An 18867-nucleotide genomic window follows, 5' to 3' on the forward strand; every position below is an offset into this window, starting at 1 on the left:
CACCTACCTGCTTTCAGGCTCCGCGCCCATTCCGATTTATTTCCCCGATCCTCCCCTTAAATGCGATTCGCAGGCAGGGACGCTCGCGGCAGACTACATGCACCCCTCCGCGAACCCTTCGAGAGCAGGGACGAACCGAGATGGGACGCCCAAAAGGTACATCCCGCAGCGGGGCGGGAGGAAGGGGGCCGGCAGGAGGCAGGCGCAGGGCACAGGGCTGTCACCCCACCCCGCGGCGGTGAAGGGAAGGGAGAGGTCGGGCCTGCGGCCCCTCCGCCGCGCTGAGACGAGCCGCCCCTCAGGGGGCGCGGGAGGGTCCCCAGAGAAGCCAAGCACCGCCCCCCATCCCCTCCCTCACCCAACTCTCACCCTGTGGAGTAGCAGACAGTCGGAGGTGCTGCGCCGCCCCCGCTTTGTTTCCGTGAGGAGCCGCCGCTGGCCCCACCGGTGCCTCTCCCGCCGCGGCAGCGCCGAGGCTCGCGTCCCCTCCTCGCCCCGCCGCGCAGTGCTGACGTAAGGGGCGGCACCGCCCCACCCAGCACCGCCCCGCTGAGGGGGCCGCGGGATGGGTGGCCCCCGACCCGACCGGGCCCAGCCCGGCCAGGGCCACCTCCCCTCAGCAGCAGCAGCACCACCCCTCAGGAGAGGGGGCGGGCCGCGGGGCTGGGCCGTGACGGCCGCCGTTCCTCCCCACCGCCCCCTCGCCAGGTGCCGTGGGGTGACCGGGGTAGCGGGGAGGGCTTGCCGGGACGGGGCATCTGTCGCCTTTCTGGGAGCAGGCGTACCCCGCCCGGTCTGTGAGACGGGGGAGCCCGGCCAGGCAGCTGGAGCTGCGGCCAGCAGCGTGAGGGTGGCTGTGGGAAAAGCGGGCGGGCGGGCGGATGAATGGTCGGAGGGCTCCTCCGGCTCTCTCTAGTAAATCAGGCCTAGCTGCCAGGTCCCACGGAAGGAAGAACCGGGAGAGCCCACAGCCACCCGGCCAAGGAAACGCTTCGCAGGCGGACGGAGCTTGTATGGGGCGAGGGGTCCACCCCGCGCGGGGCGCTTGAGTCCGACCCTGGCTGTATGCCCTCTGCTCCCGGCGCAGCGTCTCGGTCGGAAGGGATGAGGCCAGGGTCGGGGTCGTCGCGATGTTTCCCGCCTCTGGGCTGCGGCCGAGGCCGAGGTGGAGGGTAGGAACAGGAGTCAGGTAGATACCGTATCACATGGTGTGCTGCGCCCGGGTGCAAGCAGTGCTCTCAGGCTCTTGCGGACCGCCCTGTAGTGAGGTCGAATGACAGCGTAAATCATCTCGAGGAGGAGTGTGCCTCTGTCAGGATGACAAAGTTATCTGTTAGCGTTGCTCAAATAATCCGCTCAGATATTGGCCCAGATTGGACTGTGAGTGTGTCTTGATCCACGTATCTGTGTTCAGGAGATGAAGTGACCACTTTGGTGGAGGTCTGTGTGAAATACTTCTCCACAAGGCTGTGGAAATGGAGGAGGAGCCCTAAGGTACATACAAATTAGCATTAAAACAAACGATAAAAAGGATTTTCTAAAATGCATTTTTTTTAAATCAGATGAGGCACCTTCCCTATGGATAATGGAAAAAAAACCTAAATGTATAAGCTCCATTTAATTATCCTGTCAGCTGCACATCAAAAATGAAGCAATCTGAAAGCTTTTCAAAAGCTTCCTTCTTGTGGGTATAGTTTTGAGCTATTCATGTTTGTTGCTATCTTTCCTGCTTTTTGTGTGCATATAAAAAGCTGCGGGTTTTTTCCTTTTTTTTCCCATAGGTTATGTAGGTTTGTGTAGAAGTTGATAGTGCGAGAGGCTTTTCTTTCTTGCTCTCTGGACTTGTTAGCTTGGTTGTTTTCTATGTTAATGATATTCTGCCATTATTAGCATTTCCAAATACGTGCACACACTGCACGCATCTCTAATTTCTTTTACTAGTAGCAGCAGTAGAAATATTGAAAGTGTGAAATATCTATGGTTTGTTAAGAAATGAGGTTTCCTTCCCCATGAATTCTGGAGTTTCTGATACAAATAGGGTTCTGGCTTGTGTCTGTGCTTCACACATGGTATCGTAATATAAACAGGAGAGAAGAGTATAAACATCTGACACTTAATATTCTCATGTCTTGTGTAGCTGCCACTATAGAAACAAGAATAATCAGTACATTTAAAATACAGAGTCATTTAAACAAAAGTTCAGCTCACAACTGGATTTTCCTTTTGGCCATAGCATCTCAAGATCCCATGACAATGATTTGCCACCCTTTCCAGCATAATTTTCTAAGCAACACAATTATTGTTGTCTAAACATAGTTTGCTGCCTAAGGAATGTAACATATCTATTAAAATGATAGAGGAATTTACAATACAGGTGGTGCACCAGGGAAGCAAGATGAAAGTTCAGGGGAGCAGGATAAAAAGATTAGCCCCTTACTAGGAGTGGGCCTTGATAATGTTTTCTTTAAAGTCTGCAAAACACTAAATATATCTTGGGATACTAGCCAAAGCACTAAACATTCTGAAGGGTATCAGATAAATACGTTACTTCCTGAACTGAGGCAGTGGTTAATTTTCAAACAAATATCAAGTGCTGTGGGTGTGCCTGATGATGTACACCACTGCCCTCTTACGGATGAAGTGTTTGACTCCGACTGGCTTGAATAAGCTGACACCAGAAACAGAATTGCTATTACACTGAAGCATTTATTCATTCTCATTTCCAGCCATAAGCAAGGAACTGCACACTTTGCATATATTTTACACAAGGAGACTGCCGTTCTTTGAAACCATTCCATTCTTGTGTATAGTTCATTAGTTCCTTGCACAGCTTTCACAAAGCGATAAAAGAAGCAATTGCACAGGGCAAATAACCAGTACCATCATAAATTTGAAGGAAAAGGCCCTCCATTTACTAAAATTCCTGTATTTCCACAATGTGTACGTATTAATATTCATATTTGTGAAAACATATTTTACAATTTTACAAGCTGTTCTTCTGAAGTTGGTTTCCAGGCACTTTTTTCCCTCCAGTTATTGCAGTTTCGCTTCATGTGGAAGTAGTTGGGTAAAGGAAGAAGCAAAGGGTGATAAGCAGAACAGAAAAAGACAAAATATCAGTACTAGAGTTGGTAATGCCTGGTTTCTTTCTTTTTGTGTCCAGCATTCCTGGTGCAATAAGCCTGGCATGTTCTCCGTGCTGCTTCTTTCCTTTTGCCAGTACCTTTGTATGTGAGCCCACCAACCTAAAGATACCGCCCCAGGTCTTCAGCCCTCTCTACCAAAGCAATCATACTTAATATTGCTCCCTAAATCCTTCAGCAGTCATTCTGGTTTCTACAACATCTGAGTATCCTTAGATTTTTGCTCTGCCTTTAAAATGGAAGGCAGTGTAAACTGTCTTTGGCCTTGAGCCACAGTGGCTAATTCCTAAGTTGACAGGCTAAGCAGATGAAGGAACTTGACCTTTGCAGTACCCTTTTCTGCAGAGGGAAAATGAAATTTTAGATCTTTCCTGGATATGACCACTGTTTTCCAAAAAAACTATAGAACCTTAATATTTATACAAATATTCTGTCAGTGGATTATAAATGGCTGGTAAGAGAGGTTGATAGATGCACTTGGTAATTATCTACATCTAGTTCCTTAGGAAATTTAACTAAGAAGTAATATAAGACTAAGTGATGTAAGAATAAGACTCCAACTGTTACAGTGGAAATCTTTTGAAACATACAGACATTTGTAAACTAATGCAGAAAACAGCAACAGCATTAAATGCATTAAAATAGACTAATGCATTGGAAAATAAAACTGTGCCCTATCTCCACACTAATGCTACAAAATATCCCTGTAGATTGTGACCCTGATGGCAGGATAACCCACATGCCTGAAAAAGTCATGTAAGCAGTCTGTATGTTTGTATTTGTAGAAGACAACTGAGTACTCAGTAGAGAAAACTGGCCTGTGAGAACTTACGAGGGCATATTTAAGTTATTTGTGAATTCCATCTTTAAAATCTTGATATTACTAATGGAAGACTCAAGGGTAATAAGAACCAAGTAACGAGGTGTTACGTCCTATGAGAAAGAAAATAGAAGATAGTGTCTCATGGCACTCACAGGCTGATTATTTATTTTTATTTTTCATTTGTAAGTTCAGCAATTAAGTTTTACTATTATGATGATACCTATTGAAACAAATAAGTACATATAAAGATCTAATATTTGAATTTTTTTTTTTGTAAGAAAGGATGCTTTTCCATTTGTAATTGTCCCATCTTTTCCGTGCAGTGCAGATTGTGAGCACAGACCTAAAAGGTTAATCTGGTTTCCTTGTAAAATGGCCTCTGGAGATGTAGCAGAAATTTCCTTTCAAAGGTCATGCAAAAGTCTCCCTAACATAAGTTTAGTAAGAGTTTTCCCACTGGTATCCATGCTGATATTACTGGCTTTATACTGGCAATTGCAGCACATAGATAAAAGTTGCCTGGCTGCATCTCAGACCTGACAAAACAGAGATGATATTTATTTTTGGTGACTTTTTAGTCTCCTATTTCCTTGAGGAGAATATAATTTGTGTGTTAATGTTGTGAACTATCTCTCTCTGACAATGTGAAGCGGAGACTACCTTCACACATGCTGATGGTTTTCTAATAACTTAATTTGTGTTAATAAGCAATAGAAAAAGTGGCTGTGGCATTAAAGAGTAAACATGTTACAAATTCTCACTCTTTAGGTAAGATCTTTGTTACTTCAAGACATTGCCACTGTCATAGGAAAACACTGGGCTTATAGGTGCATATGTGATCCACATAGTCCAGCTGTAGCATCCAGTGCCATACCTTGCAGAAATGCAGTAAGGTATGTAGGTGGTCAAGAACTTGATTTAATGAATACTACACTGATGAGAACATAGTGCCTGCATCTCATTAACCAGCAAGCTTGAAATTGCCCTTACTAGAAACAAGGTTAAACAAAAAGCAAAGGAAAATGTTTACTTAATGAAATCAAACTAGATGGCACAGCTGCGAAGATTTTAGAAGTACAGAAATTAATGGATACATTAATTTAGAAAGTTATTCTAAAACTGAAAGATTTTTTTAATCTTTGAGGCTGAAAAGTAGGTCTTAATGCTCCTCTGCCTCTACCATTAGTGCTGTGTCCAAAGGGGAGATTCGTGTGGGGACAGAGCTTACCAGATCTTTTGTTTAATGCTTTTCTAGGTATCTCTCAATCTTGTTTAGATCTACTTTCAGAAATATTTGCAAGTGATTCATGATGTATTTTAGAATTGCTGACAGTCCTAGACTTTCTGGAATACTCACTTGCTGTTTTAATCGTTTGCCATATTGTTAGTAAACTTTAAGCTATTAAAGCTTTTAATATTTTCCCTACTTGCAAAGGCTATGCACAAATCACAGGGTAAAGCTGTTTCATATGAACAGTAAACCAATAATTGCATAAATATTGAAGTGGAATTTTTATGTTAACTGACTCTATACTGAGACCACTCAGAACTGTAATCACCTACATCAAGTGATAGTGGGTTGGAGTGACTGTGAACTCCAGTTTTGTTGTTGAGGAATGTTGTGACAAATGTTTGGAGCATTAAAAACTCACAGTTGTGGGGCCCAAACTTCTATTTTTTTTTTTTTAAATAAGCAAAAGCATAATATCATGATGGATATTCAACATCCATAAAAGTTTACTTAGTCTTCATTACCACACCTCATTACCAAGTCATCTAAAAGAGGCTGAACTTCTGGACACTGGATACTTGGCATGTATAATATTTGAACAGCAAATATTACATAGGAGGAGGTGAAACTGTTGAGGAGAAAGAGAGACAATTTTGTACATGGACTGTGCAGTTGGAAGGAGGCTGTGGGCATTGGGAGAAGTCTGTATCCATCATGTCACATCTGTAGTTCACAGATTCTGTCTTTTGTTGTATTTCTAGAAATGCACTACAGTTTCTCTCAAAATCCTGTGAGACAGACTAAGTCAGTAAATTTCATAAATAAGCACTGTGCTGTTTTATTTAGAGAAGTCCTGCATTTAAATTAACTGTCAGGCCACATCTTGAGTACTGTGACCAGTTCTGGGCCCCTCAATTCAAGAGAGATGTTGAGGTGCTGGAACATGTCCAGAGAAGGGTGACAAAGCTGGTGAAAGGCCTGGAACACAAACCCTATGAGGAGAGGCTGAGGGAGCTGGGGTTGTTTAGCCTGGAGGAGGCTCAGGGGGGACCTCATTGCTGTCTACAACTACCTCAAGGGAGGTTCTAGCCAGGTGGGGGTCAGTCTCTTCTCCCAGACAACCATCAACAGAACAAGGGGACGCAGTCTCAAGTTGTGCTGGGGGAAGTATAGGCTGGATGTTAGGAGGAAGTTCTTCACAGAGAGAGTGACTGGCATTGGAATGGGCTGCCCAGGGAGGTGGTGGAGTCGCAATCCCTGGAGGTGTTCAAGAAAAGCCTGGATGAGGCATTTAGTGCCATGGTCTAGATGACTGGATAGGGCTGGGTGCTAGGTTGGACTGGATGATCTTGGAGGTCTCTTCCAACCTGGGTGATTCTATGATTCTCATAGATCAAATATCCTTGACCAAAGCCTCAGAGTCCTATGCTCTGCTCTGACCCATTACTGAGAGTTTTCATTTGCTCTGATAAACCCAAAGCATCAGCTGTTGCTTCACTTTTATTTACTCCAAGGGAATTTCTGAATCATAACACAACCTCCCCTGCGGCCCAGGGTTGGTTCAGGACACTGGGTCATGACATGTGGTGAGTCCTGCAGTTCATCCTACTGTTCAAATCAGGAAATCACTTTGAAAATCACCATACTCCCTTCACCTAGATCTCCTTAGCAGTGGGAGTCAGTTTGGATTTTGTCCCTCAGCAGAGTCTGAATGTAGCTGTGCCATGCTCACGAGCTTAGGAGCAGGAACTGGTAGGGCACTCCAGGATAAATACGTGACATCTTTCCATAGGAAACTCAGGTGGTTTAGAGCAAAATTTACAAGAATTTACTTGCTTGTTTAAATTCTAAACTAAGCTGGTTTCGAATCTTGAGCACTCTTAACAGTTTGATAGTATGCCAAATCAACAAAAACCACAGTTGTCATGTTAGTTCTTAAAACCATGCTCAGCTACTTTTCCAAAGAGATTTCTTTCCTTTAAATAGCATTTTTCCTACTCAAACTTCCTGCTGGGCAGACCTATCTTGACATGCAAGTAGAATTATCAGCACGTTTCTTTTTCAAACATCTCTGCCACACTTAAACAGTTCTGCTGTGGTATCCAACATAAATGAGTGATAAGATAGGTTTTGTAAGACTTTGTGTACTAGAATATATATAAAAATATGTGTTGCAGCATTTAAAGTGCACTAACATTTTCATTCCACAGCAGGCAAAGCAGTCTTTATGTCAAGCAGTCTTTATGTCAAGGTAAACACTGTTCTTTGACTGCTACTAGGAAAGTAGAAGCTACTATGAAGGAAGTAGAAGCTATTGTTTTCCCAACAGCAAAAGTTTTATTTCTTAGATTGTCTGAAAGGTGCAGAAGCTCCTTTATGGCTTCAGCTACCTGCAATTTCTAGTACATTTAATAAAAGGATACAAGCAGAGGTTTGGATGTGATCAGTGAACCACCACTACACTAGTGAACAGTGTACCATTGCTTTTGTCTGCAATATCTTAGAAGAAAAAAGCAATCATTTCCAACATGGCTTAAATCTGAGATCTGAGTTAGATTTGGATGAAAGGGAATAAATGGAGAAGTTGCCCAGTTGTTGGGGTTTGGTTTGGTTTGGTTTTGTAGCAGCACTATCTTTATGCTACCACGGTTCCTTACAAACATGAATATAGAGAAAAAAAAATCTAAAACTTTCCTTGCTCAAAATATGATTAAGAAAGTGAGATAAATTTATGGAGTGTATTACAGTGTATTTTTTTTATAAAGCCTGGGACTTGGGTATTAAGTCGATTAAGACACTGAGATGCCAGATGAATTTTCTGTGGCTGCTAGCGCTAGGCGGCTGTGTAATCACTGTGGGACTGCCAACGAATTTTTATTTTTTTTAAAGATTTGTGTCACTTTCACTCCCACACATCTGGCAAGAGACCTCTGCACCGGCTTAGTTGAAAATCTTATCTCATAGATCATTACTAGCAATAAATCCCAGCCTTTGTGCTTACTTATGTTGTCCCACAGCCTGAACTCACTGATTCTGCCGAACTAGGAATTCAGGCTATAAAATATTTATTCACTAACACAACACCAAAAATAACCCCGAAACCCAACCCATCTCAAAACCAACCCTGTAGCTGTTTCTTTGTGAAGCCAGCTCTGAAAATGTTAATCATATCAAACTGACTCTCTGAGCCAAAGAAAATAGGCAGTTGGATTCCATCCTGTTAGCTGAGAATCAGCCCTTAAATATCTCTTCCATATACGCTTTATATGAGCTATAGTCAAACCCATTTTCAAGCAGTGTTTTCCCATGTGTCCCAGAAAATGTGAATAGCAACTCTGTGCATGTGGATGTAGCACTGACAATTGGTAAGTGTGCCAAAAATCTCTCCACAAGTATCAATGCAAACTGCATCAATGCAGTGCTAACACTACTCTTCTCTAAGGTCACACCCACACCAAAAATAGGATGTATTTTTAATCCATGTCCTAATCCTTAAATATAGCTAAGGCAGCTGTGTTCAAAACAGTTGTTGGCAAGTGGTCTGTGCAAGATGTTCTCTTAGGTGTGGAGACATGGTATTTTTTGTGCTGTTCCTTTTCCATATGACAGGGACGAGGAGCACAAAGTTACCTCATACATCAATGACTATAACTGGTAATAAAAAAGACTGGAAGAAGAGGGCAAGCCATAAGAGGGGAGATAATGACTGGCATAGATGCAGTTACCTCTTCAGGGTAAACAAAATAATTTTCTAGGGAGGAAGTAAAAGGGCAGTTTCCAGAACTAAACCACAGATCTCCAGTTTGGCAGCCTGTCTTCTGGCATGTTGTCCATGAGTAGATCAGAGTTAGTAATGACCAGCAAATGTTGCTGGGTAACAGATGCGTTCTCTATGTGTGGGGAGAAATGGCATGGAGATGCATAAGATGCAGTGTACTCCATTTCTGATCAGGTTTTAAAGGAAAAATAGCAACTGGCAGGTAATAAACCCATTACATTTCCCAAGAGTCCAAACAATCATTCTTGAGTAACTTACCCCAGCAAAAACATGGCAGAATAAACAGCTGGGGTATAACAACCTTGAAATGGCTTCCCTTTTTGTTGTCATATGACAAATTAATAATGGTTTGACTCTAGGTAGTGTTATATAACATGAACCATAGTCATTTTAATCAAAATAGAAGGATAATCCAGAAACAAGCTGTAACCTAATTTTTGGTATTTATATTTTCATTTTTCCAGGTGAATTCCCGTGAGTGCATGGAGGTGTTTTTTAATCAGTCCTGATGCGCATACACTGCTGTCTAAAATGAGGTTAGTATGTTACAGCTGCTGCAGGAACTTTAACTCACTTTCATTGACTTTAGGAGGATTAAGTCAGAAACAGTACTATTTTAATGCCTTTTTCTGTATTTACTTGGCAAATACTCTTGTCAATTTATTAAGTTTCCCATGGGACGTGTCAATAGGTCACTGAAGTTTTCATGGGCAAGGGAGGGAGAGTGGTTAAAACCTTGGCCTCCCTGCTGCTTTCTTCAGTGTTTTTCTTCATGTCATTAGTGCTGTACTCGGCACTTTTCCCCCTGCTTCCATTAGGAGGAGGGAGTGAATGTAAAAATGCTATCGAAAAATGAAGGCAAGAAACACAGAGAAGGCTTCCCTGCTGTTTTATTTGGCTAATTCTAGGCCTGAGTAACAGTAAACTTAGTCACAGAAAATGAGTATAGAATATATTGTCTAGTATGCACAAAAAGCTCCCAGATGCTTTCAGCACTTCTTCCCCTCCCCAGTTCATTCTATTATTCCATACAGTCTTCTGTCCAAGGATCACAAAGCCTTCTGACCTCTTGGTCATCTTACAGAAGGAAATACAGTTCCCTGAGGCTGAAAAACATCAGGGTTTGATTTCCAGAAATGAGGTACCTGCAATTTCCATGAGCATCTGCATAGCTGTAAGTGAGCAGCATAGTTTACAGACATCACTAAAACACAAATACATAATGAAGGGGCAGGAGAGACGTCTTGCATGTCAAGCTTCTGAATTGAAACTGAAAATACCCGAGTTGAGGTATCAAAGACAGCTTTTTTAAAGATAGTAACTGCAGGAAAGGATATCACCTGTTTCATACTGTGGATGAATGTGATCCCTCTAACAAGCCCCCATGGCTTGTCATATGATAAAACAGGCAAATTTGCAATTACTAGATTTTAAAAAATAATTCAATTGTACATGTCCCACATTTTTAACTGCTATAAAATGGAATAAAATATCTGTAGGGAGTTTACCTGCAAGCGAAAACTAAAATAGTGTTAAGTACACAGCTTTTGCTCCTCAGCAGGCCTACCTCACACTGTATATTCTCTTACTAACACTGCACAAAGCAGTCTTGCATTGTCCTTGACAGATGAACGTTAGAAACTTCTACAAAGAGGTTTAAATTATAACCTGATCCTCATGGTTGCTTTCACTGTGGTAGAATAAGCAGAATGGGAGATATATTAATATCCTCAGCAATTGCACCTCAGTCCAGCAACTTGGCTCTAACTCATCTTCTCAGCAGTTTTATCAATGACTTTGTACCAAAGCATGATGGTGGGTGCACATTTCATTTTGCTGGTCTTCATAATCACTGACACAGGGAAAGCATAGACAGCTGAGAACAGAAGCATCTTGGCAGATTACAGTGGGTTTTGACTCAAGTTTTCTTTAACTTTTACTGGGAGAAAGGAGACCTTAGGACCATGCTCATCCATGCTGCACTATTGCATGTACATTGGCTAGATAGTGGTACTCATGGTGGAAAATCTGTTCATTACTGGTCTGAGCAGACTTGTTACTGCATTTGTTAACAAAGATAGCAGGTCAGGATTGAATTGTGCTCCCTCCCCCAGCTGGTAATGCTTAGCCACACTGTCTGTTAACAGAGTCAGAATTTACTGGAGTCTCTTCCTGGAGAAACAAGGCTGTCCAATGCAGAGAAAACAAGAGTAGTCATCTGAGGATAAGAGGCAGTGCAGTGAATTAAGTGAATACAGTGAGTTAAGTTATTCAGGGTACTGTGATTATTAACTGCTGTACTAAAGTCCACAGTGGAACAGGAGATAAAATTCAGTGGAATCAGGCTTGTGTACAGCTGAAAAAAAACCTGTATTATTAATAGTTTAAAATAACATCAGAGATGTATTATTGCTGTGGAAATACTTTTCCACATATGATTAATAACAGTACAGATCTACCAAATAAGGCTGTAAAAATATTAAGCATAAAAAATAAAATTCCAATATCTTTTATAATTGTAAAGGTGTAAAAGTACGTCCAGTGCTAAGTCCAGATTTACTGTGCTGAGAAGCTCAACTGCCATAATCCTCACTTTTTTTATTGTCTCTTTTTGACAAACAAGACTAAAGCACTTCTAACTGTTAAGTTATCAAAACTATCAGTGGGAAAGGATCATCTAAGTACTCTAAAGTAATGGCAAATTGGGTGCATTTAATTACCATCTTTTAGACATCTTTATCAAGAATTGTTACAGCTCAGTACAGAGGAGACTTTAGAAGAGGTACTACATCAGTTTATAAAAAAGACACTGACTGACCCTTAAGCAGTAGTCGTGTTGGAATAGCTTCATAATGGATATGGCTCTAGCTCATCATTAACAGCAATTCAGGTTTTCTGTCTTTATTAAATCCCACTCAAATCAAAATCAATGACTTTTTCAGAATAAAGGCTACGTACCTTACTTTGCAAAGCTACTCTGACAGCATTCATAGTGCCAGCAGCAGTAAACCACAGCAATGAGAACTCTTGACTAATGATGGGGACAGCAGTAGCAGGAAAAAAAATAGCATCCCTTCAAACATTGCTTGAGATTTAAAGTTTTATTGAGAGCTAGAACTGCAGAGTTTTTGCTTACAATTTGAATCTGGTAAAGTTTTATCCTATACTGAGGCTACAGCAAAAATGCCTACTTCATCCCTTCTCCTAGAGAAAAGCTTACTGTCAGGACTGTTTGCAGGATACAATAAAACTTTGGTCAAGGACCTGATTATGGTTCCATTATTCTCAGAGCATGCATGCATCAGCTTGAGCTGCCATTTGAAAACTGAGTTCTTATTTTCTCCTGGCTGACTATGGTCCCTAAGGAAACATCACTCAGCCAAGCAGAAGAGATTCACACAACACTTCAACCTCACACTTGATAAAATCAACCTCAGAAATTACTTGTGAAGAACTGTCACAGTCATCCTGAAAGTAAGCAAATGCTACCTTGTTGGCATTTTTCCACTGTGCAACTTGCCTAGTTTTGGCTTGTGTTGTGCAGCCAATGTGAAAATTCTCCCTAACTCTTTGGCTCTATGAGTTTTTAAACTATATTGTCAAGAAGAGAGTTAATGGAAACCGATGAATTCCATCTTGGTTTAAAAATCTCTCAGAAATAAATTCTGGGAGAGTGCACCAGACAGAGGTGCTCAAGGCAAATGCTTTAGCAGGAATAGCTTAACTTCTAAGTGTGTGTCTCACAAGTAACTACAAATTAATATTTCTTTATGGAAAGAGTTCAATTAAGGTTTTAGTTGCCGAAGAAGTGTTTTTGAGGCTCTTTACAAGCCAACCATTCCAAGTGCTGCTATTTAAGTTATTGAACTCATTACCTCAGCGGGAAAACATATTAACTTGGAAATGCATTTGAAGTGTGTGTTGCATTAATACACAGATTTAATTTAAAGAAGAAGCTCTTTATGGATTTCAAAACTAGTACTTAAAATCTGCAATTGCTCCATTTAAACTGCTATGATAATAATAGCAAAAAGCATGTTCTAGGAGTGGTAACCACGGGTTTCTATTTGATGCTACCTTTTAATCTATGTGGCTCATGAGTAAAAGCACACAGTTATTTGGGAGGAAAAACATTTCAGAGGATTGAAAAAATCAAATTTCTGTATTCATGCTTAGTTTATCACAGTTCATAACGTTAAGCAGAGCCTAGCTTCATTCAAGCCTTGATGAGATGTTTTTAGCAGAGTGAAAGCTCAAAAATCGATAGTTTAGTCAGGGACATGCTTCTAACGCCACTGTTTGGCTGAGGGGCAGACTGATGCAGAGTCCACACACGACATCCCAACTGTGATAAAAGAATCGTATTTTAAAAATTCACTTCCATTGGTCTGGGGAAAGCAGACATACTGTGCTGTGCCCCTGTCCTCCAGAAGAACGAGAGTGAAGATTACACGGCTGAAGCAAGTACTTGTGACCTCGCTGGGTAAATCCTACGCTTTACTCTGTATTTTTTGGTTAGTAGATTATTTGCAAATACTAATTTCAGTCAGCACAGGAAGACTTGTGTCTGCCTGTCAAGTTTTCAGAACACATCCTTGTACAATGAAGTACTTAAAAATCATGGGACCCTCAGGACTGCACTCAGGGAAGCAGCCAGCCTCACGTCGTTGCAGGCGCAGAGCAGTCCGCACGCCTCGCAAAGCCGCCACCGGCGGGGCCGCGCCCCTCCCCTGGCAGCATGGCGCTGCTTCCCTCGCCGCCCGCTGTTATGCTGCCACCTAGCGGACGCACCGCGACACTGCCCCCGCCCCTGCGTGAGGTGCACGCCGCGGTGGGGTGCACGGAAGGCTCCGGGTTCAAGCCGAGCAGGGCCGGGCGTAGTTTGGAAAGGGCAGCCCTTCCTCTCCTAAACAAACGCCAAATAAACACACACACTTACAAAAGGCCTTTGTAAATGCGCCCGGACTTAGGCAAGGCTGCAAAGCCCGAGAACAAAAGGGCTAGCAGAGAACACGTGTCTGATCGAACACCACATTTATGTGCAAATCAGAGCAAGTGAGAGACAAACACTAAAAGCTGAAATTAAAAAATATTGTAATTTACACAAGTCAGGAATATGGGGCCTTTATTTGGTGAGGAAACAGAGCTAAAACTTAGTTCCAGTTGTTCAATTTCCATTCTCTTACCAGACCACAGTGGTGTTAGTGAGTGGTGTTGCTTCACGTTGCCCAACTAGGGAATGCATTTTGTTTAAGTGCCTTATAGTACACACTCCAAGTTCAGCAAACTGAAGAGCTCTGATTCTCTGTTGTTAAAAAAAAGCTGCTAAGCACCAATGCTGTCGGGGTTAGTCTAGCTGTTGAGCTCAAAATGAAGTCAGTGGTCAAGACTCCAAGGACATAGGTGAAAAACCCACTGAATACACACAGCTATACATATCACTGGAATCTTGTTTAGGCTGTTGTGATTTTTTTTTTGGTTAATTCCTCATCTGAACTACAATTGGCTTCATGGATCAAGAAGAAAAACTGAGGCCAGGGACAGAAGAAGTTTACAGAGTAAAAAAACCCAAACAAAAAACTCCTTCTTGATCTCATTTTCCCCACTGGAATTACAACAGAAAATTCTTTATAATGAATGCAATATGAATACAAGTCACATGCACAACTAATTTCAGCAAGTTACTACATACAGACCAATAAATCAGCCTAAAGTGACACTGTCCTAGATGTTATTACAGTGTACAATAAAAAGGAATTTAAAATTTGAGATAGAAGTATTTCTTCAGCAGAGGAACTTACTGTATCAAGTTAGCTTCTGAGAGATTTCAGAGACACACAGTACCTGTTGGCAGGTTGAATGATTATTCTTTAAGTGATGTGCACAATCTACTTAGATTTTTCCAATCATTGATAGTGTCCCGGGTTTGGGCTGATCCCTCCCCCGGGAAGAAATTCACAACACAAACCCCCCTACTTTTTTGAAAGTCAGGGAAAGATGAAATTGTATTTTCTTATAATATAAGTATAACAATGTAAAGAGAAATAATAACTAGAGAAGGAAGGAAGGGAAAAAAAAAAGAAAACAATACAATAACCTTAAGGGAGATGGGGAGGGGGTCAAGCGGCGGCGAAGCAGCAGAAGCAGCAGTAGCCAAAACAGCAGCCGGGGAAGATAGGCGAAGCTGCAGCAGCAGAAGCCAGCGGGAGAAGGGGGAGAACAAACTGTGCTTCTAGACATTAAGTTCTTGATGCTCCAATGAAATTATATTAATTTATCTATTGTTGCCATTTATGTGGCCTATCCCTGGAATGTTCATCTCTCCCCTATGTCTGAGCTAGAGGATCAGCTCAAACGGCCACAATCCACCCCTTTAATATAATTTACCATTGCAGCATCAAGTCATTCTATGTAACTAGGAATAACATCAGTATCGTAGATGGTCATTTTCCAGGCTTCAAGCATCTTTCTTCAATCTTCGGTCATTCATCTTCTTATTTCCGTCTGCCTCAGGCATTGGCTAGCTCAATGTTTTTTTTTCAATGAGTGGAACAGAGCAGGACTCTTGGCACTCTCAGGGCTCATGCTCATGGGTAGCGGGCTCTTCATGGCTTTTCTTGGACACCACAATCATCTGCAAAAGAACTCATAACAACATATCTACATTCTTTCTGCCAATGTCAGATTCTTTTGTGGCACACATTGTATTTTACCGTTTTTCTGCATAACCCAATATGTATGACCAGGCCCTTCAGCAGAAACCACCCCTCGGACAGGTGTAGCCTCCCCCGAAGGGGAGAATACCCAAACAGACTTGCCTAACAAATTCTTTTCACGAATGACAGGAACCCTGTCACCTTCTACCTTTTGTAAGACCTCTGAATGAGCTGGGCCAGCTCGGTTGGTGGAACCTCTACTATTCACTACCCAAGTGGCTTGGGCTAGATGTTTCTCCCAGTTCTTTAAGGTTCCTCCGCCCATTGCCTTTAAAGTTGTTTTCAACAAGCCATTGTAACGTTCAATTTTGCCTGAGGCGGGTGCATAATAGGGGATGTGATAGATCCACTCAATGCCGTGCTCTTTGGCCCAAGATTTTATGAGATTGTTTTTAAAGTGGGTACCATTATCTGATTCAATTCTTTCTGGAGTGCCATGTCGCCACAGGATTTGTCTTTCCAAGCCCAAAATGGTGTTATGTGCAGTGGCACGGGAAACTGGATAGGTTTCCAGCCATCCGGTGCTTGCTTCCACCATGGTCAGCACATATTGCTTTCCAGTCCGAGAACGAGGTAGAGTGATGTAATCAATCTGCCACGCTTCACCGTATTTGTACTTTGCCCATCGCTCACCATACCACAAGGGCTTCAGACGCTTGGCTTGTTTAATAGTAGCACAAATATCACAGTCATGTATAACTTGTGTTATAGCGTCCATGGAGATGTTGATTGCTCTGTCCCGTGCCCATTGGTAGGTAGCATCTCTGCCTTGATGTCCTGAGGAATCATGGGCCCACCGGGCTAAGAACAGTTCACCTCGGTGTTCCCAATCTAAATCCAAATCACAATTTACATCGGTCTGAAACACCTTGGCAGCCAAATCTGCCTGATGATTGTGCTGATGTTCCTCAGTAGCTTTACTTTTGGGCATGTGAGCGTCTATGTGTCGTACTCTTACAGGGATTTTCTCTAGACGGGTAGCAATGTCCTGCCATAAGTCAGCAGCCCAAATTGGCTTTCCTTTCCGTTGCCAATTATTTCTTTTCCAGTCCTTTAGCCAACCCCATAAGGCATTTAGCCACCATCCATGAATCAGTATAGAGGTAAAGCATGGGCCAGTTCTCACGTTCAGCCACGTCAAGAGCAAGTTGGATAGCTTTTACTTCTGCAAACTGGCTTGACTCACCTTCTCCAGCTTTTGTTTCAGCCACTGCCCGTATAGGGCTCCAAACTGCAGCTCTCCATTTTCTCTTGTTTCCAACAAGGCGACAGGAACCATCAGTAAATAGAGCATAGTTTCTTTCTCCTTCAGACAAATCACTATAAGGAGGAGCTTCTTCAGCCCGACTCATTCGCTCCTCTGGAGGATTTATACAGTTTGTACCTTCTGGCCAGTTGGTGATCATCTCCACTATGCCAGGTCGTTCAAGGCTCCCCATGCGTGCTCGCTGTGTTATGAGAGCCATCCACTTAGACCAGGTAGCATCGGTTGCGTGATGTGGCGATGACCCCTTTCCCTTAAACATCCAGTTCAAAACTGGTAATCTGGGAGCCAAAAGAAGCTGAGAGTCTGTTCCTATTACTTCTGAAGCAGCTTTCACACCTTCATAAGCAGCAAGGATCTCTTTCTCTGTTGGTGTATAGTTTACTTCTGACCCTCTATATCCTCTACTCCAGAAACCAAGTGGTCGGCCACGTGTTTCTCCTGGGGCTCTCTGCCATAGGCACCAGGTGGGACCATTATCACTCGCAGCCGTATACAGAATGTTCTTAATGTCTGGACCAGTTCGAACAGGCCCCAAACCCATTGCATGGACTACTTCCTGTTTTATCTGATCAAAGGCTGCTTGTTGTTCAGGTCCCCACTGAAAGTTGTTTCTCTTTCGAGTTATATCATATAAAGGTTTTACAATTTGGCTGTACCCAGGGATGTGAAGCCTCCAAAATCCAACTGTTCCTAAGAAAGACAATGTGTCCTTCTTATTTGTGGGATTTGCCATGGCAGAAACCTTATTTATCACATCCATTGGAATGTGACGGCGACCATCTTGCCAACGAATTCCCAAGAACTGAATCTCTCTAGCAGGTCCTTTTACCTTGTCTCGCTTTATGGCAAAACCTGCCTTCAGCAGAATGTCAATTATTTTGTTACCTTTTTCAAAAACTTCCTGTGCCGTGTTCCCCCAGACAATGATGTCATCAATGAACTGCAGGTGCTCTGGAGCTCCACCTTTCTCCAATGCATCATGGATCACTGCATGACAGATCGTTGAGCTGTGCTTCCACCCCTGGGGCAAACGATTAAACGTATACTGAATCCCCCTCCAAGTGAAAGCAAATTGAGGCTTGCATTCTTCTGCTATTGGAATAGAAAAGAAAGCATTAGCAACATCTATGGTTGCATACCATTTGGCCTCCTTGGATTCCAGCTCATATTGGAGTTCTAACATGTCCGGCACAGCAGAACTCATGGGCGGAGTCACTTCATTTAGGCCGCGGAAATCAACTGTAAGTCGCCACTCTCCATTTGCCTTTCGCACAGGCCATATGGGACTATTGAAAGGTGAATGGGTCTTTTTAATGACGTCCTGGCACTCCAGACGACGAATCAGATCATGTATGGGCACCAAAGAGTCACGGTTTGTTCTATATTGCTTGTGGTGTACAATTTGGGTGGCAACTGGCAACTTCACATCCTCTACATTATGCTGCCCAACAACTGCAGACTCATCTGAGAGCTCAGGCCTAGCAGACAACTTCAATTTGTCTCCAACAGCTTCTACAGTTGCTATTCCAAAGGTCCACTTAAACCCCTTGGGATCTTTAAAACGCCCTTCTCTCAGAAAGTCAATTCCCAAGATGCAAGGTGCATTTGGACCTGTTACAATGACATGCCTTCGCCAATCACTTCCAGTCAAACTCATCTCTGCCTCTAACCTTGTCAATTCTTGAGAGCCTCCTGTAATTCCAGAAATAGTAATAGACTCCATTCCTTTACAGTTTGAAGGCATCAATGTGCATTGTGCACCCGTGTCCACTAGAGCCCTGTATTTCTGAATTTTCAAGGTACCAGGCCATTTAACATATACATTCCAGTATATTCTGTTGTCTTCCTGGTCCCTGGCCTCCGCCTGGTAAGAGGCAGGGCCCCCCTAATGTTGGCCATTACAATTGCA

The 18867-nt window shown here is 42.7% G+C and overlaps 2 protein-coding genes across 6 annotated transcripts in view; one reads left to right on the forward strand and one right to left on the reverse strand.

The window, feature by feature from the left end:
- SH3RF1 (SH3 domain containing ring finger 1) overlaps positions 1-625 on the reverse strand; it is an 81901-nt gene extending 81276 nt beyond the window's left edge. The window contains exon 1 of one of the 2 annotated variants that reach the window (XM_064148827.1): positions 370-625. The gene's annotated coding sequence lies outside the window, so the exon portion shown is untranslated. Of the gene's footprint in view, positions 1-7; positions 163-369 lie in introns of those variants that run through there. The other variant, XM_064148828.1, reaches the window with a different exon arrangement.
- The window catches only part of CLCN3 (chloride voltage-gated channel 3), a 122761-nt gene continuing 104416 nt past the window's right edge, over positions 523-18867 (forward strand). For 3 of the 4 annotated variants that reach the window (XM_064148830.1, XM_064148832.1, XM_064148831.1), the window contains exons 1-2: positions 523-708; positions 9440-9511. The gene's annotated coding sequence lies outside the window, so the exon portion shown is untranslated. The remainder of the gene's footprint in view (positions 709-9439; positions 9512-18867) is intronic. The other variant, XM_064148837.1, reaches the window with a different exon arrangement.

This window comes from Pogoniulus pusillus, chromosome 9 (genome assembly GCF_015220805.1).
Source record: "Pogoniulus pusillus isolate bPogPus1 chromosome 9, bPogPus1.pri, whole genome shotgun sequence".
Lineage (NCBI taxonomy): Eukaryota > Metazoa > Chordata > Aves > Piciformes > Lybiidae > Pogoniulus > Pogoniulus pusillus.